General features: G+C 32.6%; 1 protein-coding gene and 1 long non-coding RNA gene across 5 annotated transcripts in view; both read right to left on the bottom strand.

The window, feature by feature from the left end:
* tna (Zinc finger MIZ domain-containing protein tonalli) overlaps positions 1 to 23,320 on the bottom strand; it is a 144,467-nt gene that overhangs the window by 111,696 nt on the left and 9,451 nt on the right. The gene's annotated exons all lie outside the window — the stretch shown is intronic.
* On the bottom strand, positions 9,564 to 22,996 carry LOC145323742 (uncharacterized). The gene is made up of 3 exons (XR_013881078.1): positions 22,931 to 22,996; positions 10,564 to 10,639; positions 9,564 to 9,618 (listed from the first exon to the last, which is right to left on the bottom strand). It is a non-coding gene; the product is annotated as an uncharacterized LOC145323742 (long non-coding RNA).

The raw sequence follows: 23,320 nt of genomic DNA, 5'->3' as shown, positions 1-23,320 counted from the left end.
ATACAAATGTATAGATTAGATGCGCATATCCATAATAATCCTAAAAATTTCATCTGATTTTTTTCAATAGCCGCCGAGAAAATCAAATTTACCCCATTGCGTTACGAACTGACTAACTGACGGTCGAACAGATAAAGTATATTATGGAGTAGCTTCGCTACAAAAAAAAGTCAGAAGGTTACTCTAAAAATGCAAGATATTGAAAATTTAGGGCACGCAACCACTTTTTGGCAATATTTACGGGACACGGACATTTTTTGTGTAAAAAAGGTGAGTTCAGAATGATCTCGTGAACGGCTTGAACAATTAAGTCTATCATTTTTCGGGGAAGCTTCATTTTGGTCATGGTACTAAAACAACTCTTTTAGTAGCTACTCTATAAATAAAACTCCAGAGAAAATTACTTGTTGATAATTATGAAATATTTTCAATGAATGTTTTACCCATTTTAAAATTATATTTCCGTTTCCCTGGACATATTTTTAGCGAAAAAAAATGATCTTTGGAAAGCAATCAAATTATCTTATTATCAATAATTATTTTTTTACCATCCTCTCGTTGCAAAAATGCTTCGATTTTAGTTTTTTAAACTTATTTTTTTTCAATGTTTTGTTGCAAAATATAAAAGTAATATAATTTTTTATATTGATGGCAATTGAAGATTTAAAAAAAAATTTCAAGGAAACTTTGTGTTAGTCAAAAATATCCTATATCTTCTTAGATCAAATTTTGACGGATTTAAAAAAAATTGTCAACTATTGCACAATATTGTATAATTTTGTTATTTTGATTTTTAAGCAAATTCACTATTTATTTTTTTCTAACTAGTAGCTGCGCCCCTAGCCGAAAGGGGTAAGAGGGAAGTACAAAAATAGCCTAAAACCATCCTAAGGCTTAAATCTAAAGATAAAATAGCCTGAAACCATCACACAGTAATAAGAAAACTAAATCAGTTCAGTAGTTCTTGAACTCTTAAGCTTCAGACAAAAAGGATTTTCTACTTTATATAATAGCACTAGCGGCTACGCCCCTAGATGCCTAGCCTTTATCGAGAACCTTCGGTACAAACATACACACAAACACACAGACAAACAGTCAGACATCCTGTTACTTTATTATTATGATAAAATTTTATCTTGTTGTTGCTTCGCTACTTATGGAAAAAATTTTCCTTAGTTTCTTTCATGTGCTGTATAGTTATTAGATTCAATTAGCGGTAAGCAGCAGAAGAACATAAAAACTCAAGGATCGAATTATGGGCTCTGTGCCTCAAACAAAGCTTCTCTTTAAGCCATAATATTGTATTGCAGAGAGTGGGAGGGTACATTGAGCTGTTTATTACACTAGTCCCCAAAGTCTTATAATAAAGTTTTCTTAATTGTTAGCTTAACTTGGACTTTTACAGAAGGGGTAATTTTGTGTATCATTATTGGGGATGTACATCAATTTTTTGGCCGTTGTCTTATCCATTTCGATTGTATTGCTACCTTAAAATCATTATTAATTATTAGAATAATAGGATTCAATAATCACTAAATATGACATTTTTAGGATTAAGTAAAGCTTTGCTTTTAATATTGAACAAATTTAAGCACAGAAATTTGGTCAGGTAATGTAAAAAAATCACTGAATATGACATTTTTGCGAGCTTTGAAAAATATAAGCACAGAAATTTCAATTATAAGTAGACTTATTCATATTTATTATTGAATCAATCTAATTAATCCAACATTAAGTTACCAATAAAATAAACATTAGCTGTAACCACAAAAAATATATAGGTTTACTTAATAAGTTCTATCTAGTATATTTATAGGTATACCTAGAATTTATGTACGTCTGTTTATCTGTCAGTTTTTCTGTAAGAGAGTTTGTGTGTATGTATGTTTTTATGTCGGTCTGTCTTAAAGTATGTACATATGTCTGTATGTATGTCTGTCTTTATAAATGTTTTTCTGTCTTTATTTCGGTCTGTCTTTATGTCCCTCTGTCTGTATGTATGTACATATGTCTAAATGTGTGTATGTATTAAACAATTTTCCCCTGTTTAATTCTATCAAATGAACCTTTAAAACAGCCATATTCTTTCATGGGATTTATTATTTTAGGTCAGGTTAGGTTAGGTTATATTGGAAACTGGGTAGCCCCACAAGATTAGGTCGTCGAAGGTATAGGCCCTGCTGGGTTAAACCCCCTCCCACCCCATCAGGGGTTAGGCATAGAATAAAAATTGGTTAGAGTTATCAGGGCTCAACCGTCTAATTATAAGAAATCACAACAAAAAATTTTCTTACTCTTTAATTTTAATGTTAATATTCATCTAAAATTGGTGTTGGCTTGTAATTCCAAAGCTATCTCTGGACAAATTATTCATATTTTGTATAAACCCTGTATATGATCCCTCACTTTATTCTAAAGACCTACACTGGCATTTAGTTTTTCATACATTCGACTGAAAAGTAAAAATCATGTTTCGTTAAACGTTTGTTATCCCTATTAATATTGGATTTAATAGCCATCTGTATTAACGGATCATGTTACTTGTCGATGCAGCGCTGCACTTACAAGTAACATGTTAAACTTTGCTGCACTTACAAGTAACATGATGAAGGGAGATAAATAAAGGAGATAGGCAGACAATGTTAGTTATATTTTTTATTGAAAATAAGCTTTTTAGTCATTTCTAAAGAACTTTAAAACTTCAAAGACTCATATCAAAGCAATGAGAGGTTGTCATAGAACCTTCTTACAAAGTTATTTGGATGAATACATGTGGAGGGATCGCTATAATGATAATGTATTTTACAATTTGTGCAACCAGATTACTATTCAATATCATGTGTAATTATTTAACAATATTTTTGCATATATTTAAAACCAATAAATGTTTAGCTAACAAATTAATCTTAATTGTTTCTATTTATAATCATATTAGTATCTCTATAGGGAATGGAGGGGGGATATTGCTGCATCTACAAGTAACATGTATGAGTTTGCTGCATCTACAAGTAACATGTGATAAGCGCTGCATCGACAAGTAACATGATCCGTATTAACTTTTATATAATAAGGAATATCAAATCCACAGTAGCGCAGCTTTAATAATAAAAGAGTAAAAAATGTACAGATAATAACTGCTAGTGTCGGTCATCTTAGATTCCCCATTCCCTAACTTTAATTCCCACTTATGATTCCATTAACACTTCCCCCTTTATATGGGTAGTAATTTAACCCTTTATACTACAACCCCTCACCCCTAAACACACCACAGCTGTGTTTAAGTCAATTCAGAGAGAAAGTTAGAAATACTTTTTGTTTATATAAAATATAGCCTAAAACCAGACTGAGAACTATAAGAAGAAATTGGGTACCAATTACAAATTTTGGCATTTACCGTTCTAAAGTAGCCCAATCTGCACCACTTTTGATTTCTGTGAAGTCATAAAAATGAGGAAGATGAGAGGAGAAGTGGGAAAAAAACCTCTAAAAAAGAGATGGAGAATCCCTCATTTTTGTGACGTCACAAGAATCAACAGTGGTGCAGATTGGGCTTCGTCTTCATTGCTCTAATATGACTTTTCTATGTCTATCATGTTCTAACGTTATTGTAAAAGATAACAAAGATTATTTCCTCTCCAATTGTCCAGTCCCTGTATTCCTGCAATTTACCACTCCCTGCTCCCCTACATTACACTTTGAGAAGAATCCTAAAGTCAACAAATCACATTAGTGTGGCAGCATTATATCTGGATTTCAAAGGCTAAAAATGTATTGTCATACTATAGTATTCAATAGCTATAGTTCCATATTTTATTCTAATTCTAAGCGCGACCTTAAATGATGAACTGAATTTAGTTTCCGAAAGTGTGCGTAGCTTCCGCGTTCTATCTCAATATTTGCTACTAGCTAAAAAAGCTTCAAACTTCAAAAAAAATCAAAATTAAAAAAATTAAATTTTTTGAATGTATAATGTATAAATCGTTTATACATTAAATCGCTTTTCCATTTGACCGGAGTCGCTGAAAATAGGGTCAGCAATAATTGGGTTATCTGCTGTACACTTCAGGAAACTAGGGCTCGAATAGGAAATTTATTTCAGCTGATCCCTTAAATATTTTGGTCTTCCCACACAACGACAAAAAAACATTTCATTTTAGTTACAATATTTGGCAAATAGCTATGTAGCTAACGTATTCTAAATGTCAACATTTACATTTTTAAAAAAACTTTCAAAATGTAATTTTGATTGTTTTAAGGGAACATACCCATTTCCGTGTTGTTACCCCTTTTTAAACATCCAACCCCCTTTCTTTGTATGGATATACTACGACTAATAAATATATACGACACCTCCTGTTGGGCAATCTAATTAAAAATAATTAGCTGAGGAAGAAAGAAGAGTTAATTGATTAAAATGTCTTTTTAAATATTTTTTATTGATAATTAAAATTTTGCTTTGATAATAATGGATGTACGACTAATAAACAGTTGTCAAAACTCTTCTTAGGCAAATTTATTGTATATATCAACAACTTCTAAAATGATAATAATTGCAAAGACTGCAATAGCAAGATATCTATATCTTTAGTAAAAATTGATAGTAAAGTTTTAAACATTCGAAATAGTATTTTTTTAGCATTTAAAGGAAGAAAATAGTTGATAGAAACTATTAATTAAACACTGGTGATACATTCTAAAAAAAGCTTTTAAACTTTTGAGATACAAAAATAAACAAGAAAATCATAAAAAAATTAACTATGATGTAGGGATATAAGGATGCTTTAACATTTCCTATCTATAGATTTGCTTTGCTACTTTTTAAAAGCCTACTAAGAGAGAACGGTAGTAAACTAGCTAACAAATGTTTGAATTGCTACTCTATAAGGTTCCACCATAGTAAGGGTGTGAAATTAATGTGACTTACCTAAAATAGCAAAATAAAATTAATTAAGATATAGATTCTTAAACTATTTACGAAGCTTCTCTTTATTTAGGTTCCGTACTATCTATTTTTTTGTTTGAGTCAAGTCAAGTACGTTGTCTCTTGTAAAATTCCATTCGCTTGTCCATTGGGCCTTACTTACATACAAAAACCTTTTCATATTCAAAACAATCGAGATCTATTTTGCTCTTTATAATTTAATTTGTTTTAAAGTTTGTTTTCCAACCTAAATTCAACCATAAATTAATTTAATTTGTAAATTTAAGATCCTATAATATAAAGTAGTAAAGATTTCTTGTCTAAAGCTTAATGTGTCGGAAATTGTTGGTCCTAATTGGTTTTACTCTACAGGGAAGCTATAAGAATGTGGTCGGTGTGATTTTGTGCAAAAATTGTCTTATGCTTTCCAATAGAAGCTAGGGGTGTATCTAAAGATTTTCTTTCTTATTCGATTTTATTGTATACTGTTTTTATTCTATTTTTTGCTGATCTATAGCAACACCACTCAGCAGTATAGTAGCGATTATGGAAAGGGTGTAAAAAAGTGTTTCTTCAAAATAGTAGAAGATTTGTTTTTAAAAAAATAGCTTATAAATATAAGATTATCCTAAAAGAATATATGTTTCGAATCTTGGCTAACAAAAAGCAATAGTTTAATTTCTATATAAAACCGATGAGAAATTAAAAGGTTTGTTATCTGTATATAGATGATATTTTTTAAAATAAAGCAATACTCAAATTTATGCCTGTAATGATGAAACTCCAATGAAAAATGGGGATATAGTAACATAGAAAAAGAGAAAAAAAGAGAAGAAGAAGAGAGAGAGAGAGAGAGAGAGAGAGAGAGAGAGAGAGAGAGAGAGAGAAAGATATAGACTAAATGAAATTTTCTACCTTTTCTAATAAAAATTGTTCGTATTTCTATTATTTTATTATGTATGATTTTTTCCAGAAGATGAATAAACAATTTTACACATTATAAAAAAAAACTTAGCTTACATAAATTGATTGGCAGAAATCTTCAATATGTGAGTATATTTGTATGTCTGTTCATAAAGATTTTATCCCCTTCCCCCTTCATTACTATTTTTTCTTCAGAAAAATCTTCCCCAACCTAACCTATTTTCCCCCTTTACCCAAATAATGTTCTAAAAATATTCACACAAAAAATGACTTATTGGCGCCTTACAGTTTTTTTTAAAAAGTACTCAAAAATATTTTAATACCCGCGTAAAAATGTAGCTTATTGAACGATTGGGGTGTTAGCAGGGATCTTAAGGGATAAGACAATGCACGATAAATTGATTTTATCCTCAATTATAATTTTAAAATAATTGGTGAAAAAGTTTGGACACTTCTAAATTTTTCCAACTAATCAATATTTTTATATACTTCAGACTGATATAATTAACAGTTTATTAATGTATCAATAAAAATATCAAAACACATTTTAAAAGTAAAATAAACTTATTTTTAGGTAAAATGCTAAGAAAAATGCTAGATAACAAAAACATTAGGTATGTTATGTTGTAATCAAATTTTGAAGAAAAAAAATAATTCTACTTTTACTTTGCTACAGGAAAAAGTATGATAAAAACAAGAATTATATCATACATTAAAATAGACTAAAATAAAAAGTACAGACAAACGGATGTACAAAGCAATTTATAGAGAATAGTTATTCCTCGCATCGTATTATAAACAGCTTTCCGTGGATAAAAAATGTACAATTATAAAATTAAAACCTGTTTTTTTAGGCCCGAGAAGCCGAAGGCATGGGATAAAAAATTGGTTTTAATCTTATGATTGTACATTTTTAAATTCGTAGGTAGAAAACTGGATATAATACGATGCTAGACATGTTTTTTGGTATGGATGAGAACCTGTTCTAATCCACCGGATATTAATCGGTTTTGAATGAATACGAGAAAATGCTTTACTACTATTCTTTTTAATTAAAAATTTTGTTATCTCATCATTGCTGCGCTACTAATCAGGGAGGGAGGGGACATGGGCTGTCTACTACACTAGTCCCAAAGTCTTATAATAATGTTTTCTTATTCGTTGGCTGAACAACCTTGGGGAATTTTATTGAATATTAATTGTTTGCTTTCAACCACTAATTGTAATCTACAGAAGGGTTAATTTTATGTATCATAGGAGATGTACATAAATTTGTCGGCCATTGTCTTATCCCTTTAGATCCTTGGGTACTAATGTCCTTGATAGTTATAATTTTCAGATGTTTTATCTGTTGCGAAGGATAAACAGAGAGAAACATAATATCCAATATTTATAATAGCGCCGCATTTTTGCAACATTTTTCAAACTTCACAAAACCCCATGGTTTAAAAGTTTTAAAGTAGGCCTATGAATTTGATGTAGAGTATGTTCGTACGTCACTCCGTCTTGTAAGAAGAACTTAATTTTCCATAATTTTCCTTGTATAAAAGTAACAGGATAATTGTCTGTCTAGTTGTACACTGTTAAAAATAATTTTTTTATTTAGTATCAAATGATACTCTGGAGAGTATTGGACCCGACAGTACGCTACAGCTATATAATTAATATATAACACTATGTAATACTATATAACACAATAATTGTTACGATATAGAATAACAACATTTTTTAGTATCGATTGATACGCTCTAGGGTAATAAAGAATACGCTGTAGAAAAGTATATTAAAATAGTAATATTTTATACGTTGTAGGGTATCGGAAAATACGCTAATGAAATGTATATAAATTTAGTACTACTTTATACGCTCTAAGGCACTGGAGAATACGCTACACAGAAATGTTTATAAATTTAGTACTATTTCATACGCTCTAGGGCATTGGAGAATACGGTACAGAAATGTGTATTATTATATAGTATAATTTCCTATGTTCTAGCATAAAAATCAATACGATGCAGAATTGTTTATTAGTAGCGAAGCTACTCTATAATTCACAATGTCAGTCCGTCGGTCCGTCCGTCTGTCCGTCCGTCCGTCCGTCCCCGTCTGTCCGTCCGTCCGTCCGTAATTAATGAATTGGGGGAAATGTGATTTTCTCGGCTCCTACAAAAGATAGAAAGCTGAAATTTTTTGACAACATTCCCATCATTAAGGAGCACAATTATAAAACATCAATGGCGGTCGGACTGCTTTTTAGCAGGTTTTAGGCTATTTTTTATATTTTCCAAATTTTCCCCATAACTTTCGTGTTTATGGTCCGATTTTCAAAATTTTTTCAGTTAAAGATATCAAAATTAAATTTCCCGTCATTTGAAGAAAACAACAAAGACGGTCAGACTGCCTTTTTGCAGGTTTTTGGCTATTTTTATATTTTTCACATTTTTTTTCCCATATCTTTGGTGTTTATGGTCCGATTTTCGAAATTTTTTCAGTTAAAGATATCAAAATTAAATTACCTGTCGTTTGAAGAAGACAACAATGATAGTCAGACTGCCCGTTTGCAGGTTTTTGGCTATTTTTACATGTTTGACATATTTCCCCATATCTTTGGTGTTTATTAAAATTTTTTCCTGTTTTTTTCTCCAATAAATCTATTCTTGATTTTAATAAATACACTTTAAATCTACTTCTACGTATTCCCATCCACAATTTTTGTGCTTCTAGTTTATAAATTATGGTTGGTCTGTCCGTACGTCCGTCCGTCCTTACGGATAGCTTTTTAGGCATGTTAGAATTGACCTATCAATTTTAAACTTTGCTTGATGACTCCTATAGTATTTAGGTACCATTTTTTTGTAATCATTATCGGAATGTCCGTACGTACGTCCGTATAGCAACAAATTTTTATATGATCTAATTATCCAATCGGTCTGATTTTTAAAAGCGAAGCTTTTCTATAATTAGGGTCGGTCCGTCCGTACGTCCGTCCGTAACGGATAGCTTTTTTCGTTTATTTAGACATGTTAGAATTGTCCTATCGATTTTAAATTTTGCGTGGTGATTCCTTTAGTAGTTAGGAAAGATTTAGAAAGCCTAGCAACTCTATAATCATTACCATAATGACCGTACATCCATTTTAAACATGTTGATTTCTTTACTTTTATAGCAACAAATTTTTATGTGATCTAATTATCCAATCGGTCTGATTTTTGGTATACTGATTCCTGGATCAACAAAGTATAATATAAGCGAAGCCACTTTTTTTTCAGGTGGTTCCCCTCAAAATTCCAAGTGTTTCACGTTAAAATACATGCAGGATATCCCTGTAGGGTAAGGGTTCCCCGCAGGGGTCAATAATAAATAAAGAAAACTACATCCATGCTTATTTAAATTTTTAAAATAAGGTGGGAGGTAGGGGTTTAACGGGTGCTCACTTGGTACTTTGACGAAAAGCACTTTTATAGATATTGTTTACCTGCTAACTGTTCTTGAATGAAAATGCCAATTGTTCCTGTGTAACCTAAAAAGAAAAAACACAAAGAATCTTTAGGCAAAAAAAAATTGGACAAAAAATAAAATTAATTAAAACAGTTTAATTTAACGAGATATGGAGAGAGAGAAAAAAGGCCGCAGGTTTACATATGGTCCTACTTGTTTAAGGTTTACTAACATTTGCCCTACACCTCATCCCCCTCCCCCTATTGAGATAATAAAATACTTATCTGAGGTCTAAACCTCCAGCCAAATTGCTGCAATATCATCATTCTTGAAACCTTAAAAATATTTGTAATAGTTATTTCTCGCATCGTATTATAAATGGCTTTACGCGGATATAAAAATGTAAAATGACTTTGGCACCTCGGGGCTAAAAAAACTGGTTTTAATATTATGCTCGTACATTTTTATATTCGTAGAAAACTGGATGTCATACGATGCTAGACATAGTTTTTTCGTATGGATGAGAACCGGTTCTAATCCACCGGATTAGAATCGGTTTTGAATGTATACGAGAATAGTTATTTCTCGTATCGTATTATAAACGGCACCACGGGGCTAAAAAAAACAGTTTTAATCTTCTGATTGTACATTTCTATATTCGTAGAAAACTGGATATAATACGATACGAGAAATAACTATTTTTTTTTAACTTTTTGTTCGATTTAGGGATAATAGACCTACCAAGGATTACTCATGCAAAATTTTAGATCAAAATTCGAATTCTAAGTGCCATTTATACATTGATTACGAGATGAATGCATTGAAAACCCCCCCTTTTTAAAAAGCCTTTTAAAATATTGCTAGAATCCGGAATCCGCAAGAATGCTCCATTTTATGGACGAATTCTTGTAAGACTTAGAATCCGGTCCAAAAATTTGACAGACTGCCATCTCTTATTAAAAAAAAATTCCTAAATTGAAGCAAAATTAACAGAATTATGAGTTTCTGTTTTATATTAGAATTCTCGAAACATTGTGATCGTATTATAGACAGCTGTCCGCTGATATTTAAATAAAAAACTATAATAATAAAACCAGTTTTGTTAGCCACGAAAAGGCCTAATTTCTTTAGATAAAAAAAAACTTGTATTGATATTATTATTTTTATTATAATATTCATAGACAATTGTCTGTAATACGATGATTTAATGATTTGGCTGTGAACCGGTTCTAATCCAGTAGATATAAATCGGTTTCGAAGCCATACTAGAGTAAGTATACCTGTATACTAACTGCTTAAATTCAGTAGAGTCTTGCTTGTTTCGCCCACTACTTTGATGGGCAACCCAGGAACGTCCTAAATAATAGAATATTTATTATTTCTTGCAACGTATTATGTACAGCTTTCCGAGGATATAAAATGTACAATTATAAAATTAAAACCAATTTTTTTTGTCTCGAGACGCCGAAGACACTGGCTAAAAAATAGTGTTATCAATAGAAAGAACCACTGACACTCACACATCATTCGAATCCAAACTAGAATATGTACCTAATTAAAACTTACACGAATAAGCGAGAAATGGGATTTTTCTTAATATTTAATATTGCTAGGTGAAAACTTAAACTACATGGAGAAGAATTTGCGAGAAGCGCCTAATATTAAAATACCTAAATGAAACTGTTCTTCTACTACAAAATTTTCTTACTTTTGCACTTTCTAATTCTTTTAAAGTTGAAAATGTATGAATATTGAAAAAATCATAAGCGATCAATGAAAATCTAATGAGAAAAGGAGGGGGGGGGGGGGGGGGGTAAAATGTGGTGACTCGTGCTACGACATACCAGCAATTTTATTTTGGATACTACTCCCTTAGTTTTAGAGATAATTGGGTAAAATCTTTTGGGCTGGGTCACTAATAACCCCAAGTTTTGGTATCTTTCAAAAACAAGGCGGCGGGACCGCCGCTCCTGCCGTTCCCCGCCATTTTCCGCCGCTGCCAAATTTTTTTTTTAATTGCATTTCTCGCCGATTTAGGCAATTAGGAATCATTTTAGGTAGGTCAGTAAAACATATTTGAATAAAAAATGGCGGCGGTACCGCAGCTCCTGCCGTCCATCCCCGTTTTCTGCCGCCAAATTTTTTTTATTGCTTCTCTCGCCGAATTAGGCAATTTGGAATCATTTAAGACCATGTTATTTTTTTTTCCCCCTGATAAATTTTTTTCAAATTCTCGTTTATCCAGGTATATCTTAAATTCAGTGCTTCTCCTGTGCTTTTAAAGATATTGAAAAAAATTCTTTTGAGGTAGGTCAGTAAAAAATATTTTTAAAATTCTCGTTTATCTAGATATATCCAGTTTTCCGCCGCCGTCAAATAACAATTTTTTATTGCGTTTCTCGCCGAATTAGGCAATTTGGAATCATTTGAGAACATGTTATTTTTTTCAACAATTTTTCCCCTTACAAGCCATCCTGCGGCGGCAGAAAACGCCGCCATTTTTTATTTAAATATTTTTTACTGACCTACCGTAAAAGATTTTCTTTCAATATCTTTAAAAGCACAGGAGAAGCACTGAATTTAAGAAATGCAAAAAAAAATTTTGGCGGCGGCGGCGGAAAATGACGGCGGGAGCGGCGGTACCCCTGCCATTTTTTATTTAAATATTTTGTACTGACCTACCTAAAAAATTTTGTTTAAATATCTTTGAAAGCTTAGGAGAGGCACTGAATGTAAGATATTCCTTGATTAACGAAAATTTGAAAAAATGACTAAGTTCCCTCCGCAGGGTTGATTATAAGGGGAAAAATTTTTGAAAAAAATAACATGATCTCTAATGATTCCAAATTGCCTAATTCGCAGGAAATGCAATAAAAAAATTTTTTTTGGCGACGACGGAAAATTGCGGTCCAACCACCGTTTTTTTTTCGAAAGATACCAAAACTTGGAGTAATTATCTTTAAAACTAAGGGAGTAGCATCCAAAATAAAATTGCTGGTATGTCGTGGCACAAGTCACCACATTTAACCCCCCCCCCACAGTTATGGAGTCTCGACCATAAAGATTTTTTTATCCAATCTTAACAAGAGAGGTATTTTTGGAAAGAGGAATATACATAGAAAACGCCTATGTAAATTAGAAAATCCGCAGAAATCATATTTGCAAGTTATTTGGAAAAAATTGCAATAATAACTTAATTTCATGCTTTAAATGACCAATTTAGAAAAAAATCTTTTAATGAAAGTTGTTTATCTATAAGATTCGAACATACTTAAGACAATAAAATAATATTTATCATCCTAAATGTGAAAATCAGATGCAGAATCCTTTTTAGAGTAAATATAGTGCAAAAAGTAACCAAGACATTTGTCCAAAGTATGAAAATCTAAAAAAATAGTTCTTTTTGATTTTGATATACATATCAGATAAATGTATATAAAATTAGTGATCAAAAACTATAAAACAAGTTATTACTTTTTTAAATCCTATCGTTGATTAAAATGCACTTTTAGGTTTACTCATTACCAAAGTAGCACATAAAAACTCTTGATATTTAACAAAATAAATTCAAATAAACAATTAGGCGTTTTTTATAATGCAGTAGACCATTTTGTAGTTATTTTTTTGGCATTTATTTTGATTAATTACTCCATAAAAAGAGTTTTTCTGCACTACTTTGGTAATTCTTAAACCTAAAAGTGCAATTTAATCGATGAAAGTGATTAAAAAAATTATAACATGTTTTATAGTTTTTATCACTAATTTTATATACATTTAGGTAATATGTATATAAAAAGCAAAAAGAACTTTTTTCTTCAGATTTTCATACTTGGTTACTTTTTGCACTATATTGACTCTAAAATAGATTCTATATTTGATTTTAACATTTAGGATGATATATTTTATGCCAATTATTGTGTTTAAATCAAGAAAGAACATATTTTTTGTTCGTATACCTTTTTTACTCGAGAACCCTTAGAGCTAGAGGGAGCTAATTTTGGATTTAAGCTTCTATAGGACCAAAGTTACTTTTAAAATTATCGTCGACACCCCACCCCCCCCCCAAATTTTTTTTTTTTTTTTTGGGGGGGGGCGGGTGGATTATACTATAGGGTGTTTCTCAGAAACAACTTGAGATAAATGGAGCAAACCTTAGGATAAAACTTATGTAGGCCTATATTTGCTTTTAGAACTATCATTGACCACCCACCCACCCCCAAACCCCTAAGGGGGGAGGCGGATGTGCCACTTTTTGAAACCAAAACCAAAAGTCAACAAAGGAACTCCTCTAAAAAAATATTTACAGGTCTAAGATTTTGCATGGCAGTTGCTTTATTGGGGTACAATATGGAACTGTGAAGAAACGGCGGCGCAACCGCCGAATTTTTTTTGCCTTTCTCGGCGGTTTTCGGCGGTTGCGCCACCGTTTCTTTACAGTTCCATATTGTACCCCTATTAAACAACTGCCATGCAAAATCTCAGACCTGTAACTCTTTTTTTAGTTGAGTTCCTTTGACTTTTAGTTTTGGTTTCAAAAAGTGGCACATCCGCCTCCCCCCTTTAAGGGGGGGGGGGGCAGGTGGATTATACTATTAGGTGTTTCTCAGTAACCACTTGAGATAAATGGACCAAACCCTTAATTAAGAGGAGAAGGGGGGGTAGGTAAATTATACTATTGGGTGTTTCTCAGTAACCACTTGAGATAAATGGAGAAATCCTTAGGATAAAACTTTTGTATGCCTAAAGTTGCTTTTAGAAATATTGTTGACCACCCACCCAACCCCAAACCCTCTAAAATGAGGGGGGGGGGGCAGGTTGATTTTACTATAGGGTGTTTCTCAGTAACCACTTGAGATAAATGGAGCAAACCTTAGGATAACACTTTTGTAGGCTTATAGTTGCTTTCAGAACTATCATTGACTACCTACCCACCCCCAATCCCCCTTAACTGAGAGGGGGCTGTGAGGCTGGTGTTTAATACTTTTATAAATATTGCTCACCCCCCACTCACACCCACCCCCAAACCCTCCTATGGCAAAGGAAGGAGGAGGGAGGCTGGTGTATAACTTAGAAACCACTTGAGAACCATGGAGCAAACCTTGGATTTAACATTAGTAGGCCTAATACTATTTTATACTAGTGTGTACTACTCATATACCACATCTGATACATGGATCAAACCTTAGTAATAAACTTTTGTAGGCCTAAAGTAGCTTTTGAAAAATCATTGACCCTCCACCCAACCTCAAAACCCCTTAATCTGAAGGAGAAAGGGTTGGTGGTTAAAAACTATTCAAACTTTTGTTTAAAAAAAAAACACTAGAGATAGAACCCAAAAATTTTAAAATCTAGATTTTTCCATGATATTAGATGTATATTCTAGGGTACTACGTCAAACCCTAGATACGTCAAACAGTAGATGCGACAAACGCTAGACAGACAAACAGTAGACAGACAAACCCTAGACACAACATACGCTAGATACGACAAACACTAGAATGCGACAAACGCTAGAATATGAAAAACCCTAGATTTTTTCTAAAGGCGACAAACAATAGATACGACAAAGGCTAGAATTAATCCTATTATGTAAAGTAATACGCTTTTTTGTCTGTAGCAATGGATCTCACTAACCGCTAAACCGAAATTGTTCTCCTTAAAGTGAAGCTTCATATGTGTCCAGGGAAGGTTTTTAACTAATTTTGTGGAGTGTATCTACCCCCCCCCCCACAAAAAAAAATAATTTACCTTTTTAAAACTTAAAAAGAAAATGATATAAGCATTTTTGTCTGTAGCAAAGGATCTCATTATCCGCTGAACTGATATGTTTCTTCTTTAAAGTGACGCTTCATATAGGTCCAGAAGGTTTTTAACTAATTTTGTGAAATTTAAATTATATTGCCTATTACTGAATAAAATTATAAGGTGATTATTATTTAAAGTAGTGCCTGTGGTAGGGGTTTGTAGCGAGGTGACAACACACCATTGAAATTTGAATTAGTATTGCCTGCCTTCCCCTATTTTCCCCCAAAATGACCCCAGATGAATCGCTTTACTGATTCAAAGACAAGGACAATAACATATTTTTCTTAGTTAATGGGGTAAATTACATTTAAATAGCATATATTTGAAATAAATTCAATTTTCTACCACGTAGTTTTTAAAATATCAAGACCTGATAATTGTCTTTTTGTGATATATGCAATTTAAAAAGACGATTTTCAAGTCTTGATATTTCAAAAACTATGTGGTAGAAAATTAAAATTTTTTCAAATATATGCCATATAAATGTAGTTTAACCATTTAACCAGGATAAAATATGCGGTTCACTAAATTAAGTTCAAATGCATTTCGTGAAACTACCCCTTTTGCATGAGTAATCCTTGGTGGGTCCATTTTCCCTAAATCGAAGAAAAAGTTGGAAAAGTAGTGGCTAACGGCTGGCGGCTCAGCCGTGTAGACATTTGTTGGGTATTTACAAGAGAAATAAGTCACGAAACCTCTCTCCACATAATGCTTTTTCCTGCTCCAAAACGTTTTCAAACGGTTCTAGCCGGTAGTTGCTGGTACTAGAAATCTAAAAAATGTTTTTTTTTATCATTTCACATGATTTAAAGCAAAAAAGTTTGACAGATTTGCCCTAAAAATAGCTAAAAAAACGGCTAAATGGCTGAGCAACCTCCGGGTTTTTGTAAAATGAAAGATATGGCATTCATTTATCGTTTGTAATTGGAGGCATTGTTCTAACTTGATTTTTTCATAATTTTTTTTTCATCAAAAAAAAAATCGTCTATTCCGGTCACTTTTTTTACTTTTTTATTATTGTATTTATAACTGTATAATACCCTAATGTTTAATTTGGGTGATCTGGAAGCATAAACAACCTAAATGCATGACCTAAGCTTTAATCATTGCCTTGCCTGTTGTGTGATGTACAATACTAGTCATTTTACTGCTTGTATTATGTCATGTTTTGTTGCCTAAGCTTTTCAATTTGTAAAGACATTAAAAATTTTTCAGACACATTTTTATAGTAATGGGAAGAGTATATCACCCAAGTAACGCCTTAAATATTTGCCTGAAGATGTATCAGCTGCATTTGCTCATGTAAGAAGGGGTTAGAAATACCGCTACAAGATTTAAAATTCCATATGAAACCCTTGCATCTTTTTTGTAAGAGAGGGTTTTTGCGATTTTTGTGCGGTTGGGATTTTTTATGTCAAATCGACTAGGATTAAGCTAGAAAGGTGTTTAAGGTGTCTTAGAAAGCTCTTTGCATGTCCTAACAAAAACTCCCCAGGATATGGGTTCTATCTCCAAGATTTAGAGTACATATCCAAGATTTTGCATTTTCAAAATTCCTGTTGCATAAAATGTGTTGAAATATTAGAGTTAGACCCCATATCATTTCGAGTTAATTGTCAGGCATGTAATTTTGCATCTTTAGACACCTTAACCACCCTTGTAGGTCAATACTAGCCAATTTGAGACAAGTAAAAATGTATCAAAAACTGCTGTCAAAACTGGCAGGATTTTTAAAATCAAAAATTTTTTGGGAAAAAATCACTTTTTTAAAGAAATTCCAAAACTTGTGAATCAGAAATTGACTCTAATTTATGTATAAAACTTAAAAAAACCTAATCATATAATAAAAAGTACGATTTTTAAAAAAAAAGTTTGCATGAAAAAAATTGATGTTTTTTTGCAATTTTATCGACTTTTTTAAAATGGGGAAAATGTTGTCAAAAAATTGTCTGATCTGCATGCGACTAGTACCGTTAGAAAGCTAATGACCTCAGCTTTCTACTCATAGTTTAAAATGTTAAAAAAAAATATTTTAAGGGGGTCTTCCACCCCCTCAAAGTCAACTGAACGAAATAGCCCCACTGGTGGGGTTATTCCAGTATAGCCCTTTAAACCGATTTTTGACTGACTTCTAATTGCGAGATCTTAACGGGACCAAGACAGGCTTCTTTGTTATTGCTATATCTTTCATTTGCACTCTTAAAAACCGGAAAAAGTTTTTGGGAAATTTTTTTTTTAAGTTGAAGCAAAAAATTTACCGGAATAACCCTGCACTACCCTACCTGCATTAATAGAAATATAAATTTAGTATTAATGTACGAAAAAATGTTTTATAAGTTTAAATTCTAGCGTATGTCGCTTCTAGTGTTTGTCGCACTTTACAAATTCTACTGTTTGTCTCGAAATGGCAAAGTCTACTGTTTGTCGTAGTCTAGCGTTTGACGTATCTATCATTTGTCTGTCTAGCGTTTGACGCATCTACTGTTTGGCTGTCTAGCGTTTGATGCATTTACTGTTTGACGTATCTAGTGTTTGACGTAGTACCATATTCTACAAGAATGACAACATCCATTAAAGTGAAGCACAGAAATGGTAGGACAAATGGACATTAACCCATGTATAGTGTCAAAACTGAACAATCAGAATATAAATGTATAAGAGGATAATCCAAATTGTAAGCAAATTAAATGAAAGACTGCTTGATACAGAATAATGTTTATGGACATACTAACATTTTTAGGACTTGATTATAGAGTTGCTTTGCGTTTTCCCAGGAATCAGTATACCATACATTAGATCAATCAGATAATTAGATCACATAAAAATTTGTTAGTAAAATGTAGAAATCAGCATGTTAAAAATGGATGTACGGACATACCAGTAATGCTTATAGAGTTGCTACGCTTTCTAAATTGTACCTCACTACTAATGGAATCACTATACAAAGTTTGAGATTGATAGGACAATTCTAACATGCCTAAATTAACAAACAAAAAAGCTATCCGTTCTGGACAGATGGACCGACTATAAGGGAGGGAAGTTTGTACACTTAAAGGAAATTAAATTCATTAGGTATCAAATTTTGGGAGGGACGTGTATGCTTATTTTTTTTGTTATCAACCTAATTCTTTTTTGTAAAATCTCTTATGTGACTGAATGTATAGGTAAAACTTAGAAAATTGAATTTTTTAAAAGAAACTTTATCAAAATTACTGAACTAAATAAGCCAGGGTTTCGGATCCGGATCCGCAAGGATCCGCATATTTTTGAGTCCAAGGATCCGGATCCGGATCCTTGAACTCAAAAAAATGCGGAAAAAATAGAAAAATCTACCTAAATTTATATAAAACCTCAGACAATCTCTTGATGAGAGCCAATCTTTAAGATTTAGGGTCAGACTTGAAAAAGTATTTTTGACTTCAAATTAAAGAATAAATATTTTTGAAAAATTTGGTGATTTAATTTCATTGTCAAGGATCCGGAACCGGATTCGCTAGGATCCGGATCCGGATCCGCACTAACCAAATTTGGAGGATCCGGATCCGCAAAAAATCAATGCGGATCTGAAACCCTGATTAATAAGCATTACACATTTTATTTTGGGACTTTCCTTCATCATTTGCCTTTTGGAGAAAAGACCCCATAAAACTAAAAATAGGAGTTCTAAGCTTATATTAAAGATAACAAAGAAAAGTTATTTCTCGCATCGTATTATGAACTGCTTTCCGCGGATATAGAATGTACAATTATAAGATTAAAACTTGTTTTTTTTAGCCCCGAGGTACCTAAGGGACCAGCTAAAAAAACTGGTTTTAATCTTATGATTGTACATTTTTAAATTCAAAGAAAGCTGGATATAATATAATGTTAGACATAGTTTTTTCATATGGATGAGAACCGGTTCCTATCCACCGGATTCAAATAAATACAAGAAAACTTTTTAAAAATAACTAAACTAGGTAACCTTAACAGATTTGGTTGTAATGAAATGTGTAATGGTAACTTAGTTCAGTTATTTTTAAAAAGTTTTCTTTGAAAAAATCAGGTTTAGGTATATCTTTCAAAATAACTCCTATTTTTAGTGTTGGCTCCACAAGCCCCACGAAGGAAAGACCCAAAATAAAATGTGTAGTTTTTAAAGTAACTTTGGCCCTACAGAAGCTTAAATCCAAAATTAGCTCCCTCTAGCTCTAAGGCTTCTCGAGTAAACCCCTCCCCCCCCCCCTGCCCAAATGGTTATTTTCCACATCCTCCTTTAAAGTTTATTGCCAACTACATTCATTTGTGAATTTGTTTTAATCAAATTAATATTTTTCATATGATTTTTGTATCATTTTTTTACGTTCTATATAGGCCCGGCTCGGCACATGGGATAGGAGTCCGAAATTTCCTGTGGATGCCAATAGAGCAAAAAAAAAATGGAAGTTCCTTTGACTTTTCATTTTGGTTTCTAAAAGTGCCTCCATATTTTGTAATAATGAATAGTAATTTATTGCATCGTATTATAGACAGCTTTCCGCTGTTATTAAAATAAAAAAATTTGAGATTAGACCCATAGATGTTAACCAAGAGGGATATAAGGCCCAGGCTTACTTTATTAATTTTATGATTTTTATCCTAATGTTCATGTTGTGATTTTTCACATGCCTGAACGAAAATTCTTTTTTTTTAAGGACCTCTTATTTCCGGTTGTGTTATACTTTTATTATGTAATAATTTTAAAGGGTATAAGGCCAAATCTGCTCGTAATCGCAAGGACGTCCAAGCTTTTTAATATGGTAATGGGTTGTGGTAAAAAATTCAAAGGGGGGGGGGGGTAATGACATCTATTCTTAATCTGTGAGCAAAATGGTCTAAATATTGAGCTAGACCCTTCAAACTTGGTATATAAGCCTAGTCCTATAGGTATTACATCTAAATGGCAAAAAAAATCCAAAAATTTTATTTTTTGGTATATATTGATGTGGAAACTTACCTTAAATTGTGTTTTCTTAGGGTTTTAACTAAAATACACTGTGTCTATTAATAAGGACATCATTTAAGATGATTCAGCAAGTTGGGGACCGACCCCAGGGGGCTAGGTGAATGGCCCGCAAGGGTTAAGTGCATTTTTTCCAATATACATGTTGTGACACATCAAATTTTAGGTTTTTTTATAGTATGGCTTTAAAACCGATTAATATCCGCTGGTTAAAACCCAGTTGTCAACCCAACTGAAAAAACATGTATGGCATCATATTACAGACAATTTTACACGGAACATTAAAATAAAAATCATAAAATGAATACCAGTTTTGTTAGCCTGGGCCTTCTACCCCACTGGATTAACAAAACAGACAATTTTCCATGAAAATTAAATTAAAATCTAAGATTAGAGCCATTTTTGCCTAAAAAATGTCCGGCTACTTATAAAAAGCTTCCATAAAATTTAAAACTCCCATCAGTTCATGTGGTCATGGAAATCTTAAGGTACAGACAAAAAAACCTTACTACTTTATAATACTGGCGGGGCGGCAATGCCCCACTAAGGGCACTTATCCGGCCAAATTACCAGATATCCGGCCGGATAACCGGCCAAATTACTACATATTAAAGTATCTAAAAAGGATATTGTCCCTTTCGTGGCAACGCACCTTAAGGGGTGATTCGTTGACTTTTTAAAATTGCTTTTAATAGGTTATTTTAGGTTAGGTTATGTTATATTTGGTTAGGTGATTATCCCGCAGGGTTAGGCAATTAGCCCCGCAAGGTTAGAGTACCCTGCGAGGAGCTAGAAATAGGGGGAAAGCTACTGTGAAAATACGAATAATCACTCCTTAAGGGGCGTTACCACGCAAGGGACTATACCCGCAAAAAAAAATTCTTCATAAACTGTTGTTTATATTATACTAGCGGCTGCGTCCCTAGTATCTAGGAATATTAGAAGGGACATGAAAGTGCAGAAAAATAACTTAAAACCTTACAACGATTTGTTTATAAAAATTAAACAGTCTAAGACCACTCTGGGACCTATAAGAAGCTTCACTCTAAAGGAGAACCATATCAGTTCAGCGGTTAGCGAGATCCTTCGCTACAGACATAAAAGCTTACTACTTTATATAATAGGATAAAATTAAGGTTAAAACTTAAAAATTAAGTAACTAGGTATTAAATGATCTTTCTTCTTAGAAAATAAATCTAATTAACTATTACTACCCTCAATCTGTAATATCAACCCCTAATGGTTGGAGGATGGGCGGGGAGGTTGCGTAGAATGCCTGCCCCCCCCCCCCTTGTTTTTTTTCTATCCTATTTTCTGTGTATAAAAGGTAGAGGGCTATAACTGAGTGACTTTTGAAATATGGGTATGAGACATAACTGAGAGTTGAAATTTTTTAATACCACCTTCCTGGCAGGCACAGGATGCCAGCAAATCTGGTAAGGTTATTCAGGTAAAAAGTAAAAATATTTTTTTACTTAAACAAAGCATCTCATGTTATCTAATACTAAACTATCCTATAATCGTACATCCTCATATGTAATATATGTGTTCAAGTCGATTTCAGGTTCCAGGTATAATCTTGCAAGTCCTGAACCTCCAGGTCTTCATAAATCTTTAAACGGTTCCTATGACCGCAAATTTTTAATTGAAGATTTCAAATTTTAAACTTTTTTATCTTCATGACATATTAAAATTTCATAAAATCCGTTGCCGTTTACCTGCCAATCGTCGGTTTGCGGCTGGCAGCTGCCAAGTACTGCTGCCACCGCCAAAATTTATGTTTTGAGACTTCTAATATAAAATTTACATAAAGATAAACATATTCAGAAAAAATTGTTCTTCTAGCTTCAATAATAAGAAAATTAAAGCCATTTAAAATTTAAAAAAAAAGATTTTTGTTGTGAAATATAAAAAATTATATTGTCGGATATCCGGCCGGATAGTTTCAATATCCTGTATCCGGCCGGATATTAAAAATGGCCGGATATCCGGCCACACCGGATATCCGGCCCAACAATAGTAAAACCTTCCCTTGAACTATAAGAAGCTTCACTGTTAAGAAAAACCATATCGGTTCAGCAGTTAGCCAGATCCTTCGCTACAGACACAAAAGGTAACTACTTCCTTTGATAGGATAGGTTTTAAAAAAGACTACATCAGGGAGGAAGGGAACATTGGGCTGTAAATTTCACTGGTTGAATTATTCGTTAAATAAAAAACTCCTACTTTTATTTAATTTTCATTTAAAAATTGTATAAATATACACCAAATTACCCCTTCTGTAGATTATAACTAATAGTTGAAACCAGGGTGTCGGAGCCGTTTAATTTTGATGCGGCTCCGGCTCCACGGAGCCGTATCTGAAAATACGGCTCCAGCTCCGGCTCCTACCCTTAAAATTAATATATCAATTTTTGTTCATTATTGAAATTGATAAAATAAAATAAATAATATAAAATATTTTGCTTTTATTTGATTAAAGCTATATAAAAGTAGAAGGATGTGTGTCTATTTGTAAAGTAACAATAGTTTTTTAGTTTATTATATGGAAATAGACCGTTGCCAAATCATATTATTACTTTAAAAAATCACATTTTGCTAATCTGGAGCCGGAGCCGTTTTTAACGAAAAATACGGCTCCGGCTCCACCAAAAATGTTGCTGCTCCCGGCTCCGGCTCCAAAACACTGGTTGAAACGTTTGGATACTCAACTTATTATACCAGACAATCAAAATTCATTAAAGATCCCAAAGTGTCTGTGTGTTTCAAAGGATCTCACTAATTGATGGACCGATATGTAACAATTCAAAGTCTTGATATTTTTTTTGAAAACTTTGTACATAAAGAACTGATTTCCTAACCTGCAAGTAACAGCAAACCATTTTAATTCTTGTTTCTTGGCTGGCATTTTGAGTGTATGGTTGTCTGAAATGTAGCCCTTTTATAAATTTAGCCAATATTTGGTTAATTCCGAAACACAGGTGAAAATAATAATTTGAAAAGAAAGGGAGATAGGCTAAGCTTTTCTACAATTCTGGCCGTCCATAACAGATTTTTACTAAAACTATGATATAAGGTAGGAAGTTTTTTTTGTCTGTTGCTTAAGATTTAATGACTACTGACCCGATTGAGTTCTCCATTTTATGGATGGATCTTATAAATCTCTGGATGGTTTTAGGCTATTTAATTTTTATTTTTTTTTTAATTTTAAGTTTTTTTTAGGCTACTTAGGATACTAGGAGCGCATCCGC

Source organism: Acartia tonsa, chromosome 7 (assembly GCF_053477335.1).
Source record: "Acartia tonsa isolate MP-2025a chromosome 7, ASM5347733v1, whole genome shotgun sequence".
In the NCBI taxonomy this organism is placed as follows: Eukaryota; Metazoa; Arthropoda; class Copepoda; order Calanoida; family Acartiidae; genus Acartia; species Acartia tonsa.
This window is presented reverse-complemented; position numbering and strand designations above follow the sequence as displayed.